The sequence below is a fragment of the Sarcophilus harrisii genome, chromosome 4 (assembly GCF_902635505.1).
Source record: "Sarcophilus harrisii chromosome 4, mSarHar1.11, whole genome shotgun sequence".
Classification (NCBI taxonomy): domain Eukaryota; kingdom Metazoa; phylum Chordata; class Mammalia; order Dasyuromorphia; family Dasyuridae; genus Sarcophilus; species Sarcophilus harrisii.
The window spans coordinates 365,105,509-365,122,913 of record NC_045429.1 but is presented as its reverse complement, the minus strand read 5'-3'; the positions used below and the strand labels follow the sequence as shown (position 1 = coordinate 365,122,913).

Below are 17,405 nucleotides of genomic sequence, written 5' to 3'. Positions count from 1 at the left end.
ACATTCTTCCATTTCTCCATCTATGATCTTATTCCCTTATGACTCTGATGGCTCATTGTGCAGCACGGAGATAAGGGTTCTTATAGACAACATACTATATATTCTATATATACTCTATACTATGCTCAGGGACTAGAACACTGGACTTGAAGTCAGGAAGACCTGAGTTCAAATTCTGCTTCTGACACTCACTGGGTGACTCTGATGACAACCTCCATCTACCTCAGTTTCCAAATCTGTAAAAGGGGAATAATAACAGTATCTAACATATAGAGTAAGGGGAAGATCAAATGACATATGTAAAGATGCTATATAAATACTATCATTATCATCATCATTATCATCTCATCTTTTTTCTTCATCATCATCATTATCATCTTTTCCAGTGGACTATAGCTTCTGGCAGGTTTTACCAAATAAAAGGGCTTCAGATAGGAGCATGAAAACTGGCTCTGTGCCTATTGGCTAGGACCAGCCTAGCTCAGGGATTTTTATTAACAAAAAGTTGACTCCCACTGGCTATACACACGTGTATATACATATATTACATAATTTATATAATAATATCTTTATGCACACTTATATACATGTGTGTGATGTACAATAATATGTGTACATATGTGTAAGATGAATATATGTGTGCACATGAGGGATCTAATATTATATGCATGTGTAATGTATATGTATTGTATGTATATGTAATGTATTATATACATATATGTATATATAGACATACATATATACATAGACATATATTATGTTACATATAATATATATTTATACACACATACATTATTTATATAATATACATTATACATACACACATACATATACATATATATACACACACACACACACACACACACACACACACACATATATATGAATGAATTATTGTGATTTTTTGGTTGGATGACCTGAGCACGTCTGCAGCCAGGTGGGGAGGAACCAATGGAGAACAGGATGGGGATATTTTCTCCTTTCTGTTTAGTTTCTTGATGTCCCAGTAAAACATTATAGAACATTATCAGTCTGTAGAGGGCAGCATCGGGGCTGTTCATTTGGGGAGTAGTCCATATGCATGGGCTCAGTCCTCTGGGTGACAAAGGAGAGATTGCAACTTAGATATCAAAGGAGAGAAGCTGCCTCAGAAACTACAACCTCCCACAATCTTTGAAGATGGAGGAATTTGGTAAACAATAAAGTTCTGCTTCATTTAAGAAAGCTCTTTCTGGGCCCAAGCAAACTTCTTTGGAGCCCTAAGATTCTGGAGAACAAAATTTAGAACCTTCTGTTCCAATTACTCCAAACTCCGTTCTCCCAGAGAACAAACACTGTGCAAGGACACTGTAAAAAGCAACTGTTTATGCTGAAAAAAAGAAATGACAAAAACCTTGAAATAATAGACTGGGCTCAATTTTTTGTCACTAATGAGGTGGTACTTGACACAAGTATTTACATTTAGAGAGCACACTAAGAATTTACAAATAATCCTGTCAAGTAATTTGAGGATTGTACCTACATTTGGCAGAGAAAAAAACCAAGGCTTTGAAAATAATGCAATTTACCTATAGGTGTATACCTAATAAGTGTCTAACATGGGATTAAAATCTAAGTCTTCAGTATTTCCTACCAAACCATTTTCCCTCTAATAACAAAAGACAATTTGTTTATATCTTGGTTGTTAAGATTTTAAACTAGAGATTAACTCATTTGATCTCATTAGAAGATGAAGGGAGGAACAGTAAGATCCAGAATGGTGAGATGAAAATTATATCAAAGACAGAAATTAGATGCCCCAAACACTTTATATTTGTAAGCTTTAAATCACTATATAAATGCTAGCTATTATCAATACTATTACAATTATAAAGCACTTTTCACACACTATATCTCATTTGAGCTTGAAAACAATTCTATGAGGTTTTCTAAATAAAGCACATTATCACTTCCATTTTAGAGATAAAGCAACCAAAGGTTCTGAGATTAAGTGCCTTCACCAAGGTGAAACATAAAACTAGTAAATAGTAGAGCCATGAACTGAACTCAGACTTGATATCAAATCTCCTATGGGCTTGAACTAGATGAGGTAACTTCTAGGATTTTAAATTTGAGCACATGTATGTTAATTAAAATTATGTATTGCACAACCATGTATTATAAACAATGCTCTGAAATAAATATATTTTATTCTTCAAAGCAATCTTCTACCTCTCTTCCTTCACATATGCTTTTGGATGGAACTGGAGAAAAGAAGACTCAGGAGAATTTAATAGTTCTCTTCCAGAATTTGATGGGCTGTTCCACGGAAAAAGGACTAGACTTGTATGACCTCAAAGAGCCACACCAGGATCAATGGGGAGAAGTTGTAAAGAGGCTAATTGGTGGCAGGAAGAACTTCCTAAAGACTATGATTAGTACATAATCTGTTTTCTCCTCCCAACTCCCACCCTCATATTAGGAAACTTCAATATACACATTTGATGCTCCCTCAAATACCATCATCTCCAAGATCCAAGATCACTGGTCCTATCATCACCCATCAATGAACCATTTCTAAATTCATTAATTCCCTGATCTGACCATGATTTATTGTCATTGAACTTCTCTCTCTGCCTTACAGCTCCAAACCCTGCTTTTCAACTTCCCAATCCCTTGATTGTCCAGCTCTTTCTGAGGCATATCATCCCTGCTTTAGTTATATGTTCCTCTTTGCTCTAGGTGAATCAATGGTCTTCTTCTAAGCACCTTGTGCCCTTAAACTATCCCTGATACTCCTCTGCCAAGTCTCACCCTAACATTTCTCTCACGATCCTTTTCCACTTCTATTCTGTGCTTCTGAAGGAACTTAGAGAAAATCACAAAACTATGTTGACTGGAACCACTACATATTTAATATTACATATCTCAACAGGACCCCCAATGCAGTAAGTTAACCCTTCTTTGGCTCTCTTACTATTCCAGACACCACAATGGCTCTTCCAAACCTTTCATCCCTCCTCTAAAACTTTAATGGTTCCCCTTCCCAACCCCATTCAACTGAGAGCCTCAGCCCAAATTTCACTGAAAAAAAATTCACTGAGAATACTTTCTTCTCCCTCTACACTCACATCACTCGGATGCTTTTTACCACTGTCTTCCTTCACTCTTGAATCACATGAAGATAGAGTTCTTCTCCTATTTCATTCCATTATCTCCAGTACTTGTCCCCTCTATTATTTCTATCTTTTACTTATCTTCAATTCCCCCCTCATTCTTTTGGATATTTCCAACAAACATACCCATGTCTCCAATATGTCTGAAAAAACTTTTACTTGATCCACCCATAGTTATTATCTCATCTCTGACATCTCTCCCCATTTTTGTGAATAAACTCCTTGAAAAGCTGTAGCTGTCTACAATTGATGTTTCCATGTCCTTTTCTCTTACTTCTGACCTATCTGACTTCCAACCTCATCTCTCCATTGAGAATGCTCTCTCCAGTTATCAATGACCTCTTAATTCTCAGATCTAATGATCTTTTCTCAATCCTCATCTTTTTATTAGCAAACTCTCTTTTAGGACCCATATTGCATTTATTAATGTGTTTTAATGTTCTTCTCTCCAAATAGAACATAAATAATATTACTATAACAATAGCTAGTATATATATATATATATATATATATATATATATATATATATATATATATATATTCTTCATTCTTAAAGAGGACCGATGACATTGTGAATGATGTCTTGACTTTTGTATGAGTTGGATTTAAGTGAGAAAGAGCTATACAAAGTCAATAGCCTCCCTCTGTTCTCTAGTCCAGTGAAGACAAAGATCAAGATGATTGTTGGTGTCCCAGCAGCATTTATATATTCCTTTAAGATTTGCATATGTTATCTCATTTGATTCTTGCAACACCCTGTGAAAGAGGTGCTATCATTATCCCCATTTTACAGTTGAGGAAACTGAGACAGGTGATGTGACTTGCTCAGGGCCAAATAGCTAGGAAGATCTGAGGTAGGATTTGCATTTAGGTCTTCCTGGGTCCAAGTCTAGCAATCTATCCACTGACTTAGCTGTCTAAATAAAATAGATGGTCGCTGAGGTTTTTTCCCCCATTTTAGGAATGGATTACTACAAAGCATGTACATACATAGATGATTTCTAAGGTCTCTTCCCCTGTTAAAAGTTCTACAATTTTACAATAATTATCAGTTGGCTTATAGGGAAGAGGCAGGGACTAAATTCACCACAGTACTCTCAGACCATTAACTTTAGAGCACTAATTAGCCCCAATCAATTAAGACCCAACAGAGGAGTGATGTTGTGAATATCTGGTTTCTGGGAAATGGACCAACATAAACTCACTTTTAGAGAGGTTAGCTGATGGCAAAAAACTTCTCTAGTGGGAATGACCCAGGCAGCTTTGGATCTTCTGGCAGCTTTATACCTTGTTAATTGATTCCCTCGGCTATTGTTGATTCACTCAAATATGCTAAAATATACATATTGAAGAGTGCTTTCCCAGGGATACCAGTGACTTTGGGTAAATTCTCCCCCTTTGGAGAAAAGTACATTAGCGTGAAATAGTCAATGATTCTCAGGATTTGAAGGGCATAGCACCTCTTGTGTGAACTCAAAATGCTAGCTCTGTGGTCTCCAAAGTGGAGTTTTGTGGCTTGGTTCCAAAGGGTGTGTGATAATTTAATCAGAAAATGGTAAGAGTTCTCCTGACAACAGTAAATCATGGACTTAATTCCTTGTTTCACTCATGATTTTTCAACACACATTCCTCTTCTCACCTCCTACCTTTATACTTTCTTATACCACTGGTATCCTCCTGGCTATGTCAGGCCATCAAGGCAATGTAATCTAACCATGACCCAGACATCTGGAGCAATTGGATAGGTAAAATTCCTCACCTCAGGATGCCCACAAAAACAACCATCACTTCACGAACACAGCAATTAGTGACTTATTTACTCTAAGTCATGGGTGATAAGATCCTTGTTAATGTTGTTGTTGTTATAGTTTATTCATGTAGGACTCTTTGTGAACTCATTTGGGGTTTTCTTGGCAAAAAAAAATTAGCCATTTCCTTCTCCAGCTCATTTGATAGATGGGGAAACTGATGCAAATAGTGTTTTGTCTAGGGTCACAGTGTCTACTACCAGTTTTGAACTCAGGTCTTGCTAATTCCAAGCCTGGAGCTCTATCCATGGTACCACCTAGCTGCCCCAAAGAGCCTAGACCCCACTCTTTTATTTTTTTGGTGGGACGGAATAAATCCCACAGGATAAGTAGACATGGATTGGCTATGAGTTACAATGCAGATTTTATTACATTTTTCTTTTTTCCAAAACTTATTCCTCTTTGTGAATTTCTCTGTTTCTGTTAAGGATAATACTATCCTTACAGTCACTCAAAATCACAAATTTGTGGTTATTCACAGTTCTCCCTGTCTCTCCCCCCAGATGTCAAACTTCTTCCACCTACAACAATGAAATATCCAATTAGATCCTAACTTCAGCACCTCATCATCTTTCTCCTAGACAATTGAAATAGTCTCCTAATTGTCTCTTGGTCTGTCGATAAAAACAAGTTGTTACTATGATATCAGGTGCTGTGCTAAGCACTGTGAATACAAGGAAAAGCAAAAACAGTCCCTGACCTCCAGAAGTTCACACTGTAATGAGGGAGACAGCTAAATAATTAGGTACATTCAGAATAGAGACAGAAGGTGATTTCAAAGGGAAAGACACTAGTAGCAGGGCAGGAAGTAAATGATAGTAGCTGAGTCTTGAAGGAAACCAGAGAAACCAAAAAGAAGAAATTAAGGAGGCAGAGTTTTCTAGGCACCTAGAGATTTTCTTAAAGTAAAAATCTGGTCTGATAGCTTTCTTCTACTTAATAAATTCTAGTTGACTTCTTATTGACTGTAGAATCAAATATCATTTCGTCTTTATTTGATCCTTTATAATTTCTATTTTGTCTAAGTTTTATAAAGCACCTGGCTTTTAGTATAATAGTATATTTATATAATATGTAACCAAGTAAATATACACATGCCAGAGTTGCATGATAAAAAAAAGCTTTATCTAGTTACCTATCTATCGACACACAAAAATATATCCATCTGTCTTTATAGTTACTGATAAGGGTTGTGATCAAAACGTTCTGGAGACCACTGTGCTAGATAATACTGCTGCCATCTTTGGATGTATTTATTCTGAACACTGGCATATTTCCAGGTTCCAGCCAGCCTGTTACAAAGAGGTAAGCAAACAGAATGTCTCAGCATCACAGGAGAGGAAGGGTTTTAATCAAAGGGTTACATGTTCTTCCTAGGGAATCTGGAAGTGAGCTGAAGTCACAGTGGTTTTAGATCCCCGAGTTAGAAGGAAAATGGCATCAAAGGGACACAAACGATTAATTGGATAAAACCTTCAGAACAGACAGTGACCTCTGATATGGCTCTAAATGATTCTTAGTTCTTTCAAAAAGAAATCCACCCTTAATGAACAAAGATCAGTTCCTGTTAAGGGTTTTTAAAAGTCTCTGCTATAGGTTTAAGAAGCAATTTCAATAAACCTGCTTCAGAAAGGATTTGTGCAATGGCAAAACTGTTAGATTAACTTCCAAGGTGACTCCTTTGAACAACGGATGGATAACTTTCTTTTCTGTGTGTAAACATTGGGACGGTTGTGTTTTTTTAAATCATCCTTTAAAATTTCATATATTCTGTTGGACCATCCCTACTGATATACTGTGGATGTATGCATATCAATCACTGGATAAATATGAGCCTCTTTGAAGTATTATAAGTGTTCAATATATGAGTATATATATATATATGTATTTATGTATATAAATTTACATATATACACATAAATACATGTACAGATATATATATATCACATATATGTCCATAGGTATATGTATGTATATACACATACCTATTCTAACTCTAACAATATATCATCCATATCAATGAGGAATTTTGCAAGTTTTTTTTAGTATAGAGATCCCAACAACCCAATACCTCAAGTTGGTCATGGCCAAATGCATTAATATTGAAGGCCAATATATAATGAAAACCAGGAGCTCTAGAAAATAGCAAATGCTCAGATAGATCAACAGCAGCAATGAAAGCAAAAATTCAATCACTCCAAAGCTAGTCTCCTCACCGCCTCCCCTCTCCCCAAATCACCAAAGCATGTTGCCAACATGGGAAGTGCAGCCAGAAATCGCAGGTCAAACTGTGAGGGAAAGAGAAAGCTGCCAGAATTAAAAGCTGCATTATGACAGATGGGCTCAAGTGCTCTAAGAGCTAAATATATCAGTGACTATTCCTATAGAAGGCCAATGGAAATCCCCCAGAATGGGATTTGAAGCCAGATTCTTGCTGACTCTAAGTCTAGCATCCCATCCACTCTGCCATGCTGCCCCTTTGTGTCTATAATATTAAGTTAACACTTGGATTGCTAGCTATGTTAATTATATAGGTAATGGGAGACTGGCCAATGGCCCTCAAGGTATGTTTTAGGGCAGTGGTTCTCAAAGTACGGTTTAGAGAATCCTGGGGATCTCTGAAACCCTTTTAGAGGGTCTACAAATTCAAAGATAGTTTTTATTTCCAATATGGTAAATGTCTATAAATATAATCCAGATAAACAAAAACTCTTTGGAGAGATCCTCAATAATTTTTAATAGGATAAAGATACTGAAAACAAAAGTTTGAGAACCACTGTTTTAGGGTCTCTGCCTGCTGCTAACCTGTGTGGAAGGTTTGTGAGCTTACTGGTGGAAATGAATGATGATATGTGATGGAGAGTCACCCCGACCCTCACTGAGAGCATGCATTGGTATGGTGTAACTTTCTTGTCCTCTTAATGGACAAGAAAAGCCCTTTCTCTGGCTACTAATCCAGAAGTAAGAATTCATAAAAAAAGGTTCCAAGGAGAAACTAGATTGTTCTTTTCTCTGGTAGTGAGCAATGAAGGACTGCTGTAATATTAGTGGGGCAAATATTTTGGCTGTTTTTATCTCTGCTTCTAACCTTTCCTTTTCCCTGAATAGAAGTACTATCAGATTTTAAGAAACAAAAATCATCTCCAAAAGGAAAAATACACTTTGAAAAAAATGTATTTGTGATTTTTATGGATTTAAGAAGATCTCAAAGAGAAACTTTCTCTAATAATTCAACTTACAGTCTTAGAGAATTACTTGGGGGCATTGAATGTTTAAGTTCTTCCTCCACTGGACTTAACATGTGGCCATGAAGAGATAGTACCTCTATTTCTTTGCTGCCTGGCTTTTGTTCATTTTTGCTCTCAGGTGAATGAATATCAAGACAAAGCAGACCAAACTTCTATCCTGAAATTGTGGAGGAGCCATCAGAAAACCAGTGGCAAAGACTGTCATAGTCATAGTGACAGTACCCAGAAAGGAACTTAGCTAGCCCTGAGGAGGGACTTACTCCAGCACTGGACTAATTTGATAGCCATGTATTGCAATTAATGGTTGTACAATACCAGGAATTAACATTTTCTAGAACAAATTTTTATTAGTGACTGATTTAAATTTAAGCCTACTAAGTTGAGATAGTATATTCTAGTTCAGGAGAGGCATTTTTGTACTTTTGGTTCTGGCTATATCTTTTCAGAAAACAGACCTTTGACATAGTTAATCAATATTAATTGGTTTTCAATGATACCAAGGTGAGATAAATGGATTAAATTATACTCAAGAAATAATACTTGGCAGTGACAATTAATACTGGAGGCAATGATCACTTATAATTGATATTGGAAAGAATACACTGGAATGGGAACTGGAGCTGAAGAATTCCAAAGTCCTATGGGTGCACCCCTAGAATCTTAAAGGGATGATTTAGCCAGCTATACTCTTAAAAGTTAACTTGTTAATGTGTGTATGGTTTGAGAGACCATATGTAGAGCCTTGCTATGTGTATGTTATTTGTCTTCTCTCAATGGATTATAAACTTTTTTAAAAGGCATATAATTGAACAATATACAAAAGTTCAATGATCAATATGTCTGTTTTTATCCTCTCTCTTCTCTGAACAGAAATGCTGTAAGACTTTAATAAACAGAAATTAATTCAAGGCTTTTGTCATCATCACAAGGAGGAACACAGTTTAAAAAAACAAACTAGATCTGTGATTTTATTGGTTTAGCAAGATCTCAGAGATCTTCCTTTAGTGCACAAGTCATTTTTAAAAGGAATTCTTGTAACAAACTTTTAGAAAGAAGCTTGAGGAAAGACAAGGAGGCCTTTCATTTAAAAAGAGGGGTTGTAGGAATAGCACACTAATAGTTTTTTGGAACTCACAATTCCTATACAACTGAATTTCAAGAACTCAGATCTAATTTTTAAATTTTTTTTATTAATTCACCATTATTTATTAAAGTCCTGCTCTTTTTGGGACGTGGACTCTAAATGATTCTAGGTTTTTCAAACATTTGGCCAGTGGAGCATAGGCCCGGGGAGTTCTAGTAACCTGAAAAAGCTTCAGGTACATGCAAAAAGACTAATTAATTACCAAAGTATTGATTACCAGCTGATAAATTTTTTTGTTACAGTAATTCACCGAAACTACCTCCCTTTCACATTGTCTGTGTTATGTTCTGAAGTGACCAGCATCTCAGGGTCTTAACACAGACTATTTCTTATACCAATAATTCCTTCTATTCTCATCTCTGCATCTTGGAATCCCTATTCTCCATACAAAGCTCAGTTCTAGCACTGTTTCCCGTATGAGGTCTTTTCTGACCCCATCCCCACCTCACGCTCCTAGCTACAGGCAGCTAGGTGGCAAAGTGAATAGAACACCTGACCTGGAATCAGGAAGAACTGAGTTAAAATCCAGCCAAAAACACTAATTGTATGGCCTTCGGTCAATTAATCTCAGTCTTCTTCAGCATCCTCATCTGTAAAATGGGAATAATAATAGCATATCTCCCAGAGTGGTTGTGAGACTAAAATGAGATAGTATTTTTAAAATACTTTGCAAATCTCAAAGTGCTATATCAATGCTTGTTATTATTATATCTCTACCAGAAATTACTTTACATTTACTTTTTATATACTATGTGTTTGTTTATATGAGTGCTTGTTATTTTGGCAATGGAATATAAGCTCCTTGAGGAAAGTAATATCTTTGTGCCTAGAACAATGCCCAATACAGAGTAGGTGTTTAATTAGTTCTTAATGATTGCTGTAGCTAGTTAGTTGTGAAATTATATATGAGATGCTTCTGTATAGAAGGAATACCCAGTATCAACTAACAAGCTTTCACTAAGCATCAATAAAACCAAAGATCACTTGAAGTACTACAGCATAATGTCATCATATTTTTTTCCACTCTCAGAAACTAAAGACATTAATTCATTATTTTTCAGAGCTACCATGCTGACTTAATCCTCTCACTTCATGCTCTCTCAGCAGATTACAAGGCTAAAAAACACAGGAGACTTAACTGTCTTTATGTGACTCTAAGATCAAGAGTCATCTCTCTAGAAATGAATTCAAGTGCACTAAGTATACATGAGAACTTGAAGCTAGCTGTAAAAGATCACAGCCCTTCCTACCACCATTACCACTACCTGCATAAAAATCCTTCTTTTAGCAAACTATTTTAGGAAAATGTTTTCAGCTTTCTTTTCCACCTGTTAGCCAACTTTTCAAGTGAGAGCAATTAGATAGATCGCTGAATTGCTGAGAACTGTCTATCATGGTTGACCATCACACAGTCTTGCATTTTGCTTTGTACAATGATCTCCTGGTTCTGCTCACTTCACTCAGCATCAGTTCATGTAAGTCTCTACAGAATTTTCTGAAATTAGCCTGCTTATCATTTATATTCCATTACATTTAAATACCTTAACTCACTCAGCCATTCCCCAATTGTTGAACATCCACTCTGTGTCCAATTACTTGCCACCCCCAAAAGAGCTGTTATGAACATTTTTGCACATCTGGATCCTTCCCCTCTTTTATGATCTCTTTGGGATACAGACTCAATAGTGCTGCTGCTGGATCAAAGGGTACTTGGCAATTATTCTTGACTTCTCACTCTTTCTCCCTCCACATATCCAGTTAATTGACAAATTATTCTATTTCTACCTCTTCAGTATTTCTTATACCTGACGCGTTAGTCACCAAAGTCACCAAAGACCCTCATCACCTCACACTTAGACTGTCACAATGGCTTCCCAATTGCTCTCCATGTCTTCCTTCTCCAATCTATCCACTATATAGCAGCTACACAATTTTTCTTGAGCATATGGGGCTTTCCTATTCAATTAATTCCAGTGACCTCATCTTGCCTTTAGGATAAAAGACAAATTTGAATCAGAGGACCTGTGTGCAAACTGTGATTTTGGAAAAGGCACTTGCCCACTGTAGGCCTCAGATTAAAATGACTTAAAAATTCTTAAAATGTGGGAGTTGGATTGAATAAACTTTAAAAATCTGTCTAGTTTTAAATCGATCATTCTATTTACACAGGCAGTTCCCTTGATTTGATGTTAAGAGCTAATACTTTACAGATATTACTCCTCCCAAGAACCCTTTGAGGTAACAGGCATTATTCCCATTTTACAAATGATGAAACTAAGATTCAGGGAGTTCAAGTCCTTCACACATGGTGAGAGAAGAGAATAATGCTCTTCCTTGAATCCAAATTTAGCTCTCTTTCTGTATGTTAAATCATCCTGGTCAGGTAAAAACGGGCCATACACCTGATTTGTCATGATGACAAATCTTTTTTCAGCTCAACAGTAATGACTTTTGAGCTTGAATGTCTCAGGGTAAGAAAGGAATTTGGAAAACTAACTGATGACCTTTACCCAGGCAACTACCCAATGTTCCCACAGAAGAGTGGGAGACCAGTACAATTTCAACCTTGGAAACAGATCCTGGCAGGCTGACCCAAAAATGCTGTCACACTCAAAGAGACCATATTGGAAAGAAACAATCAGAATTTTCCCATTCCATTCTTTAGCACTCTCTAAAATTGGTATATGGTTTAATTATTGTCTCCAAGCAAAGATTCTTGGACCTTTATACCCCTTCCATTTCTGTCTGTCTCTGTCTTCCTCCCTTCTTCCCTCCCTCTCTCCTTCTCCTCCTTTTCTCCCTCTTCCCCTCCCCTCTTTCTCCCCCCTGTCTCATTCTCTCTCTCTCTCCTTCCCTCCCTTCCTCCCTCTTCCCTTCTCCCTCTCTACCTCTCTCTCTCTCTTGCTCTCTTTCTCTCCCTCCTTCCCTTTCTCTCTCTCCTTCTCTCCCTTCTTCCCTCTTCCCTTCTACTCTCTCTCCTTCTTTCTCAACCTTCTTCCCTCTCTCTCGCTCTCTCTCCCCTTCCCTCCCTCCTTCCCCCTCTCTCTCTTCTTCCCGCCTTTCTTCCCTGTTCCCTTCCTCTCCTTCTTTCTCTCCCTTCCTCCCGCTTCCCCTCCTCTCCATCCCCCTCTTTTCCTCTCCTTTTTCTCCACTCCCCCCATCTCTTGCTCAAGTCCCATATTACTATCTATGGGATATTTCATATTGGATGTCCTGTAGGCATCTCGCCCTCAACATGTCCAAATCAAAACTCATTTTCTTTCCTTTCTTAAACTCCTGCATTATTACTGTTGAGGCTACCACCATCTTCTCAGTCTCTCAAGTTCAAAACCCTAGGTTCCACCTTGATTCTTCTCCCTTACTCATTCATTTACCAAATCTGGTTTCTATTTCCACATCTCTAGGAACCATCTTCTTCCCACTACTTACATGCCCACCACCTTAATTCAGACACTCACTTCCTCTTGCTTAAATTGTTACAATAATCCACTAATGGGACAGCTAGGTGGCTTAGTGGATAGAGCACCAGCCCTGAAGTCAGGAGGACCTGAGTTCAAATCTTGCCTCAGACACTTAACATTTCCTAGCTGTGTGACCCTGGGCAAGTCACTTAATCCCAATTGTCCCAGAAAAACAAACAAACAAAACCCCAATAATCCACTAACTCAATATATATATAATTTAATAATACATATAAAATATAATATATATTATATATAATTTATAATTTAATAATAATAACTATTGTTATTTTCCTTAAATGTAGTTCTGACTATGCTATTACTCTATTCAAAGAACTCCATGGGTTCCTGGTTACCTTTAGGTACAAATATGTCTTTTGCTTGATATTTAGAGTTCTTCAAAATCCAGTTCCAAAGTACCTTTTCAGCCTTAATATATATTTTTGTTGCTTAATCATTTCAGTTGTGTGTGAATCTTTATGACTCAATTTGGAGTCTTTTTGGCAAAGATAATGGAATGATTTGCCACTTCTTCCTCCAGCTCATTTTCTACATGAGGAAACTGAGGCAATGGGGTTAAGTGACACCCAGGTGTTACATATATCTAGTGAATTCTGAAGTCAAATTTGTACTCAGATCTTCCCAATTCTGGGTCAGACACTCTATCCACTGTGCCACCCAACTGCACCTTAAATATACATTATCCCCTTTCATTTACTCCATAATCTAGGCAAACTGGATTTCTTCAAATTACTCATATACAAGAGGATTTCCCAACCTTTGTACTGGTTATATATCATATCTGGAATCTAGCCCTTCTTCACTTCTAGTGCTTAAAGTCTCAATTTAACATATATAAGAAGCTTCACAAAACTTAAAGCCGTATATAAATGCTAGCTGTGAAATGCCAGCTTCTATCTCAAGTTTGTCTGGCTCTCTCCCTCCCCAGATATCACTGTCTTTCCCCTTCACCCCACATCTATTTTTGTATCTATTTTATATAAGACAACATGTTTGGGCATTGCCTTCCCTGGCAGAATAGAAAATCCTTTAGGGATTATTTTCATTTTTATCTTTATGTCCTTACTTAGCACAATGCTTGGCACATAGCAAATGTTTAATAAATGCTGTGGAATTGATGTGAAAATCCTTTCTATTCTTCACGTACATCCCTGGCTTTTCTGCTTTTAGCTCTCTGACTGCAAAATAGTAATGATAATGAGGAAGAGAATATCTGACATTTTATATACAACTTAGAGGTTTGCAAAGCACTTTTTATTTGATTTTCACAATAACTCTGTTAAGAAAGTACTATTTTAATCCCCATTTTATAGATTGCAGGGGAAAAAACAGCTCAGAGGCTAGTACTATGCCTAGGGCAAATAGTTATATTAAGAGGCAAGATTTAAACTCAGATCTTCAAGATTCTAAATCAAGTACTCAAGCCACCAAACCACCTATTTGCCTCAAAAATCACTTGATAAGAAAGCTCAAAAACCAGGTTATCATTTGATGGGAAGAGGACAAAATCCAATTACCTCCTGCCTCAAAATAGGTCCTTTCTGGTTCATCACAGGGACAATCAGACTGTATAATCACTCTTATTTATGCTAATATAAAATGGTTCAGTGGCAGCAGTGTAAGATGTAAAATTATTCACTCCAGGGGCAAGATAATTGAACATAGATTCTATAATTCCTTCCCCATCGCCATACTCAGATTCTTCTAAATCATCCTCTAGAGATGGTACAAATAGGTAGACAGAACCAGGGCCAGAACAGATCAGACAAGCTTCTAAGCCACAGAGCTAAGCAGAAAAGCCCCAGGAATTATATATTTTTATACACTAAGACCCTATACCTCATTAATCCTTAGATAAGTCTTCATACAGTCATTGATCAGGAGACAAGCTCAGTTTAAACGAGGCTTCTCAGTATGTTTTCAGATATTATGACCTTAACTATGGCTAGAGGAAGCAGCTGGAACTCGCTGGAAGAGACCACTAAACTATTTCCAATAGCTCCCCTAAACCCCAAGAGAACAGGTAGCAAGTTATAATTGGCTACTCCACTCTGAATTTGTCCCTGAGTCAAGGAAAAAGAAATGAACAAAACCAGAGTGCAGGTTTTATCTCTTTGAACTACAGATATTTTCCTTTTCACTCCCTCTGATTCTTCATTCGTAATTTTCCCTTTATTCTCTATTTCTGTTGATGGCTGCATCACATTATTATTTTTATTTAGCCAGAATTGCAAACTCAAGGTAATCTTTCCTTGCATCTCTCTCACCCCTAATATCTATGTTCTTATATTCCTACCTTTCTACTTCTCATGTTTATCTTCTTTCAATTCCCACTGCAACCAGCTTTCTTCTGGCCCTCATCTTTTCTTACCTAAGTTATTACAATAGATACTTAACTGACTTTTCTGCCTCCTGTTTTCTCTAATTTTGCCCTTCACTTAATGTCTAAGTAATCTTAATGTAACTGCTCTATTAAATTTTTTAATGGCTCCTATCAGCTATAAGCATAAACTTTCAACATTTAAGGTCCTCCACAAGCTTACTCCAAGCTATCCTTCCATCCTTATCTCCATACTATTCCTCTTCATGTACTCCATATTGTAGCCAAATTGTCTTATTCTCGACCATCCATTCTCATTCACTTTGGACAAGCTGTTCTCCCTCTTTGGTTGCTCTAAGTTCTTCCTTCAAGGCTCAATGAAATATCACTTCTTCAATTATTCCTTCAATTATTTTATCAGGTGAAATGAACTTCTCGTTCCTCAAAAATTTTCACATTACTTTGCCTAACGCTCTCTCTTGAATTCAATCTCAAACTCCTTTTTATGATACTAATCCATGTGCATTTGTCTTTTCTTCCTATTAGACCAAAGCTCTCTGAGGGCAAGGTCCAAACAACAGTGTCTAGCACAATTTTCCCTTCCACAACTTGGGGGTGGGGGATACAGCATCCCCATGATCTGAAAAATTTGTGTAAAATGTTTTGTCTCTCCCTTCACACCGGAGAAAAAGTCTGAATTTTTTTTTCCTTTATGGGATGTTTACAGTACCTTATTATAAAATTTGGTTTGCTATTATACAGTACCATACATATATTTTGTGCATTTCTAAGCTTTTTCTTTGTCATCTACTGGCCTTCACATGTTATCTCTGGCATCCATAAAACTCCCTAAAATATCCATTTAATTTTTTTATGCTGACCTATGATATACTGAAACCACAATGGAGAAAATCTCAACGTGGAAGGGATAATTGTAAAGACCTAAGTATTTGTTAAATCATAGGAATTTGTTATGAGTTTTGTTTTGTTTTGTTTTTTCCAGTAAAGGGGAAATAGGAAGGAGAGAAATTAAACACTTGTTAATTGATAAAATAAAATTCAATTTAAAAAACAATTTTATCACATAAAACTTTGGATATTTCCCAGATACTTTCCCATGTTATTCATGTATTATGTCATATTATATATGCATATATAATATACATTTAATATATTAACATATACATATATATGTTATATATAATATAGGTAGCAGTAGTTATATATCATATTATATGTTGTCATATAGGGCTATAGTTTGTGTGTATGAGTGTGTGTGTGTGTCTGTGTGTCTGTGTGTGTAAGAGGGAAGGAGAGACAGAGAATCAGAGAGATACAGCATGTAGCATATGAAGGTAAAGGCAGTGACATTCTTTTTTGTGCTCTTCAAAATGCCTTGTAAATAAGAAATGCCCAATAAATTTTTTTGAAAGACTGAAATGGGATTTGAATCAGAGAACAATCCTAGCTCAATATAGACAAATGCACAAAACTGAGGAACCCCCATTTAACCTGTTGCCTCTGGAGGAAGAAGGTGGAAAATACACCCTGACCCACAAGGTTTTATCCCCATTGTGAAGACACCAGAAAGCAGCTTTTTAAAACTGAATTTAAGCTACCTGTGCCTTCTGCATAGGGAAGGAGACAGGACAGCAGATGTTTTTTGTTTGTTTTTCTCCAATTCAGTGAGCTGAATTGTGCTTTGCATGAATAAACACCATTCTACTTCCAGGGAATATCAAAATAAAATAAAACAAACAAAAAATGACCAAGTCCCAGCTTTCTAGGAGTTTATATTCCATTAGGGAGGAACTAGCACATCACAATTAAATTAATACAAGGTTTGTACACACTAAATACGACGTAATTTAGATAGTAGGTAGGGGGTTAGCAATTAAAAGGGATCAGAAAAGGCCTTGTGTATGAGACTTTCTTTTAAAACTGAGAGCTGAAGAGAGCTAGAATGGATCCAGGTAAAGAAGAGTTTTCCAAGCACTGGAAGGAGTTGGGGGAAGAGAAAACCACACAAAGTCAAAAGGGAAGAAAATTAAATGCTGGGGAGCAGCCAAAGGCCAGTTTGCTGAAATACAGAGTTGGTCTCTTACAAAGCAGCATCATTGGCTAAAGTTTTCAGCCGTGGTCTAGGGAGGGTCTTTAGAGTTTCACATTGCTGAAGCCCAAGAAGGAGCTATTATTAACTTGTCCATGTCAGGATATGAGTTTTCAGTGGAGATAGGAGAATCTTGGA

At 36.8% G+C, this 17,405-nt stretch overlaps 1 protein-coding gene across 1 annotated transcript in view; it reads right to left on the bottom strand.

Moving 5' to 3' along the window:
- The window catches only part of PGBD5 (piggyBac transposable element derived 5), a 156,203-nt gene that overhangs the window by 35,071 nt on the left and 103,727 nt on the right, over positions 1 to 17,405 (bottom strand). The gene's annotated exons all lie outside the window — the stretch shown is intronic.